The sequence below is a fragment of the Kogia breviceps genome, chromosome 3 (genome assembly GCF_026419965.1).
Source record: "Kogia breviceps isolate mKogBre1 chromosome 3, mKogBre1 haplotype 1, whole genome shotgun sequence".
Taxonomy (NCBI): domain Eukaryota; kingdom Metazoa; phylum Chordata; class Mammalia; order Artiodactyla; family Physeteridae; genus Kogia; species Kogia breviceps.
The window spans coordinates 66,826,258-66,832,257 of NC_081312.1; positions in this window are offsets into that span (position 1 = coordinate 66,826,258).

Here is a 6,000-nt window from a genome sequence, read left to right on the forward strand (position 1 = left end):
AAACCCCCAAATCTAATGAGACAATTATGTTGTCCCCTCCTACTTGAGATTTTAAAAGCATTGTTAACCAGCAGCATGGGAGATGGGGAGATGAAATAGCAGAAGGAATTCAGGCAGTGGCTTGGTAAATGGGGGCTGATAAAATGCCTGAAAGATGCCAAGATCCTAGCAGGGTGCACCATCAGCTATGCACAGGGCATCCCCTCCCTGATGCAAAGCCAGGATTGTTCTTGCTTCACCTAATGAGGAATTGGGAGGCCAAGAGCAAGATGTGAAGCTGCCTGCCCAAGTCATCCATGCTCTCAGTCACGGGCAGAGCCTGACTCCCACCCTTTATCTTAGGCCACATGCCACACCAAGGAAAGTAACAGGCAGCCACTCCAGTGCAAAGAGCACTGATCTGGGCTTCAGGAAACCCAAGTGTTAATGCCAGTTCCTCCAGTGAGCATCTTTGTAACATCAGGTCAATCAATTAACCTCTCTGGGCCTCAAGTTTTTCATCTGCAGAGATGATGGATTTAGCTAATAACCATGGTTTTCAAGGTTTTTGTTAGGAGTGGAACCCTGTCTTAAAAAGTGGACCCATAAAGCAGAAGCAAGTCATGAAGTATTTTCTTGCTGTGTGAATGGGGCTGTAGTAATTCACCTTGAATTTCCCAATGGCCTTTCTCACTACCCCCAAATCCTCAACGTGTGGTGTTGTTTTGAGGACTGCATGCACTAGTGTTTATAAAAGCATTTGGAAACCAAAAGTGTCACAGAAACGTTGAACCTTTGTTAATATTGTCATTAACAGCCCACTCACCCCAGTCAGGGGAGGCTATTTAGCTCTCGCCTGTAGGTCCAGTAAGATTCTGGACTCTGGAATAAGATGGTTAGGAAATGGCTTACAAAGTCTGCACAGCTACCAATGCGGGCTTACCCCTCACTACTCACTTCAGGGAAGGTAATGGACAAGGGGTCCTCCCGGAGGACAGAGCCAGGGCCATGGGCAGAACGGATAAACAACTTCAACTTCTCTTGGAGAACTGAGTCAGGGCCATACCAAGGAAACTCTCCTACTTCCAGGTGGCCATTCTTACTAGCCAAGGGTCATTTCTAAGAAATGTTACTTGCCAATACTGTTGACATTTTATTATTTTGACATTGTATTATTTTTATTATTTTCAGGTTTCCAGGAGAACAGAGCTACAGAATTAACCAAAGGTTGAAATCTTATGCAGAAGGAGAAGGGGTTCAGTTACTCCTTTACCAACAATGCCCAATTCTGTAATTCTGGCTTCAAAATTGACCTTCATTCACAAAATATACAAACACTCAAGCACTCTAACCACATGACCTACATGACCATACACCCATGCTGGCTGTAGATGCTGTTTTAATCAGTACACGATATACTTTCTGAGAACATTTATTGGCCAAAAATATTTGGACACCAAATTACAGTGGTCATTTGTGGCTCTTACTGTGGTCAAATGCACACCATCCCTTCTACTTTTTTTAGATAACCGCAAAGATATTATTATTAATCATGGGTGATCAGAATAGAATTTGCAACCATAATATTAATAATAAGCTCAGTTATTATTGTAGTTAGCTAATGGTTGGATTTATCATTTCCTCTCCAACATTACCTCTTCCACATTCTAACTTATATGCTTTGGGTGGGAATCCAACCAAGGAATGTAGAATGCCACTCAGTCTTAAGCCAAAGCTTGTTCCATTCCCAGACATACAGAAATTAGTTCAGAAATGGTATGAGACCCCACTGAAGCCAATAAGAGACATTGTAAAGAAATCACTGTTGGCTCCTGGTTTTGAAAGGGTGTCAAATCTGAAGTAGCTCATCCATTTTGTATTCAAGAGTGAAAAACATATCTAAGCCAACAGAGGGAGGGCTGAGCTGAGTTGAGAGAAAAGAAACTGAGTTCTGACGACACTGCTTGGGTCAGAAATCAGCCCTACTCTGACCCTGTAAGTTATAAGAGCCAAAAAGTCCCTTTTCTGCTTCAGCCAGTAATGTTTTGGGGTTTCAGTCACAGTAAACAGAGCCCTAACTGATCCAATCATTGAAGAAACTGTGTAAGGCATAAATTGGCACCATTAGCATGAAGTGTACTGGGAAGAAAAAAAAAGCCTGGGCTCTGGAGTGGTGCATGAGACTGAACAGTGAGACCCCTCAAAGGGTTAGGGTCAGGGCCAGAGCTGGCAAGACCCCCTCACAAGGAAGGTGCAATGCGTTATTCATCTTTTCTCCTGGACATTCTCGGACTTGATAGTGACTACATACTCCAATCAGCTTAAGGCCCATTCCTCTGTCCTTTCCCAGGCAAAATTCCCATCAGCAAAGGCCAAAAAGCCTCCAAAAGCCCAGGGAGGATGGATTAGCTCCTGAATGAACACCTCGATTTGGAACCTGAAGCAAACCTTGGGGTGATTTTCGCCAAAGAAACTGGCCCCAACCTGTTCAAAGGTCTCCCTGTCATCTTCTAAATTTAAGATTTTCTCTTGCCTGACTTTAGAGTTAATATGGTTTGCTGGTTCACTAGATTTAACGCCAAACGAAAACATTCGACATAAAACCAAGTGGCTTTAATGTGCTGGTGGAAGTCCAGTTGTGCTGAGTTATATAGGTAAAGGAAATATCTATATATGTCAGGACCAACATATGATGAGGGTTTATGTGCTGTTTAAACTTTGCACTGGCATTTCTGGGGCTTTCTTGTTGTAGTACTCAATTTTTTCATAGGTCTTAATCTTATCTACTCAAGTAGACAGCTCTTTAGGGTACTACCAATGTCTTGTGCTACTTTTGATTCCCCCATAACCTTTAGCGCACTCCTAGGCATAAGTAATCCCCTAACAAGTCCTTCTAAATTCTTAATTTCTTTGTTGTTAAAGTAACATTGTTTCCATTCCAGGCAAGGAAAAATTTCCTAACAGCTTTCTCCTTATCACAGCAGTTTGAAATGTTATAAGATTTTACTAAGGCTTACATGTGTAAATCTTTTCCCCTTCCTTTTGCTGCCTAAAATAACAAAAAGTAATTTGCTCCTAAGAAAATCTGACCAAAAATGATAACACAAGCCAGCAAACAAACATTTAATGTGTCATCAGAGACAGAAGGAATAGTGATCAAGATACCTGTTTAAAGTTATTTACAACTGAGTCTTTTAATTAACATAGCATTTTCAGCCTACACGGTCTTTTAAAAAACTAGATTCCTCCCCTTACCTGAGAAAAATCATGAATAAAATAACTAACCCTCATTTACACATATTCTCCCGGCATAAGCATAATACATTCTAGAAAGATGGAGTTTCCTGAGATAACTTTAGTTAGAAAAAGTGATTCTTTTCTATGGAAAAGAAACAAATTACATCATACTTTCATATATATAATTCCTACAGTAAATAATACATTAAAGGGCTCACTAAATCAAAGTTACAAGTAGCTCTGATAAAAGAGATTTGTTTTACAAGGTACAAACATTTTTTTTAGTGAATAATCCAATTTAGTAAATGTACTCTTAAAAATCAGCTCTATATAAAGTACAGAGTTACACACCATTGGTTAAGTTATCTTCATTTGCTAGAGTGCTATGAAAGAAACAAGAGAGCTGAAATGTTCAGCCGATTACAAGTATCCATTTTGCTTTACATCTAACTGAGTTGTTATATCAGGCTGCCTTATATTCCATTAACTGGATGCATGTCTGTCATGGAAACAACTTCAAGCATCTTCAGGGCAAAGACTCAGTCTTCCAGAGCAGAGTAGATTGTGTAGCAAACACTTGTTGCCTACATTGCCTAGTAAATCCTTCTTTACATGAGTTTGTCAAACTCAGAGACTTGATCCTGGCCAGCTAAAGACATGCAATTAGAAACTTCCAAACCGCCAGATAAACATAAATATACATGCATATAAACATATACACATATAGACTTAAAAACATAGGTGAGAATGAGTTTTTGCACATAATACCAATATTTCCCTCTTACTCTAGCCAGTGATAACATTTTACTTTTACATGTACTAATTTACTGCTGGTCTAAACATTCTATCAAAATGTATTTATTGTAAAAACATTTCACCATAATACAAAATATTGCTTCATGGAATTCTTTTGAAAAGGATTACACAGACACAAACATAAAAGTAAATCTAAAATATTCATAAGTATACATGTCACAAAAAGAACATATACCATAATAAATACACTGAGATAACATACAAAACAATAAAGTCAAGTAATAATAGCATTGCTTTACCTAGCTCTATGTTTATTGTGCTTGCTCGGTGCTGTGGACTGAATATGTGTATCCCCCCAGAATTCACATGCTGAAATCCTAACCCCCAAGGTAATGGTATCAGGAAATGGAACTTTTGAGAAGTGACCAGGTGATGAAGGTGGATCACTTATAAATGGGATTAGCGCCCTTACAAAAGAGGCCCCAAAAAGCTCCCTTGACCCCTTTTACCATGTGAGGACAAAGCAAAGAGCACTGTCTATGAACCAGGAAGTGGGTTCTCACCAAACACAGAATCTTCCAGCCCCTTGATCTTGGACTTCCCAGATTCCACAACTGTGTGAAATTAATGTCTGTTTTTTATAAGCTACCCAGGCTATAGCAGCCCAAACAGATTAAGATCCCATATCCTCAAAACTAAGTTGTGTTTCTATATACCTACAACAAAAGATAAATTAAGAAAACAATCCTATTTACAATGGAGTCAAAAAGAATAAAATACTTAGTAGTAAATTTAACCCAGGAAGGTGAGAGATCAGTACACTGAAAATTATAAAACACTGGTGAAATAAATTAAAGAAGACATACGTAAATGGAAAGGTAGCCCATGTTCATGGATTAGAATAAATAACATTGTTAAAATGTCCATACTACTCAAAGCAATTTTCAGATTCAATTTAATCCCTATCAAAACGCCAGTGTATTTTTTACAGAAATAGAAAAAAAAAACCTAAAATTTGCATGGAACCAAAAAGATCACAAATAAATAAAGCAATCTTGAGCAAGAAGAACAAAGCTGGAGGAATCACACTTCCTGATTTCAAACTATCATACAAGGCTACAGAAAGCAAAACAATGTGGTACTAGCATAAAAATAAACACATAGATCAATGGAACAGAATAGAGAGCCCCAAAACAAACCCATGCATACGTGGTCAACTAACTTTCAACAAAGGCACCAAGAACACAAAATGGGAAAAGATAGCCTCTTCAGTAAGTGGAGCTGGGAAAACTGGATATCCACATGCAGAAGAATGAAACTGTGCCCTTATCTTACATCATACACAAAAATAAATTCAAAATGGATTGAAGACTTAAGGAAAAGACTTGAAACCATAAAATTCTCAAAAGAAAATATAGGGGAAAACTCCTTGATATTGGTCTTGGCAGTAATTTTCTGGATACAACATCAAAAGCACAGACAACAAAAGCAAAAATAAATGAGACTACATCAAACTAAAAAGTTTCTGCATAGCAAAGGAAACAATCAAGAAAGAAGAAAATATTTGCAAACCATATATCCAATAAAGGTTTAATATCCAAAATATAAAAGAATTCTTACAACTCATAGCAAAAAAAACAGTCCAATTTAAAAATGGGCAAAGGATCTGAATAGACACTTTTCCAAAGAAGACATACAAATGGCCAAAAGGTATATGAAAGATGTTCAACCTCACTAATCAGGAAAATGTAAATCAAAACCACAATGAGATATCACTTCACACCTACTAGGATGTCTATTATCAAGACAATAGATAACAAATATTGTCCAGAATGTGGAGAAAAGGGAGCCCTTATACACTGTTGGCAGGAATGCAAACTGGTACTGCCACTATGGAAAACAGTATGGAGGTTCTTCAAAAAATTAAAAATAGAACTACCGTATGATCCATAAATCCTACTTCTGAGTATATATCCGAAGGAAATGAAATCACTATCTCAAAGAGATATCTGCGCTCCAATGTTCATT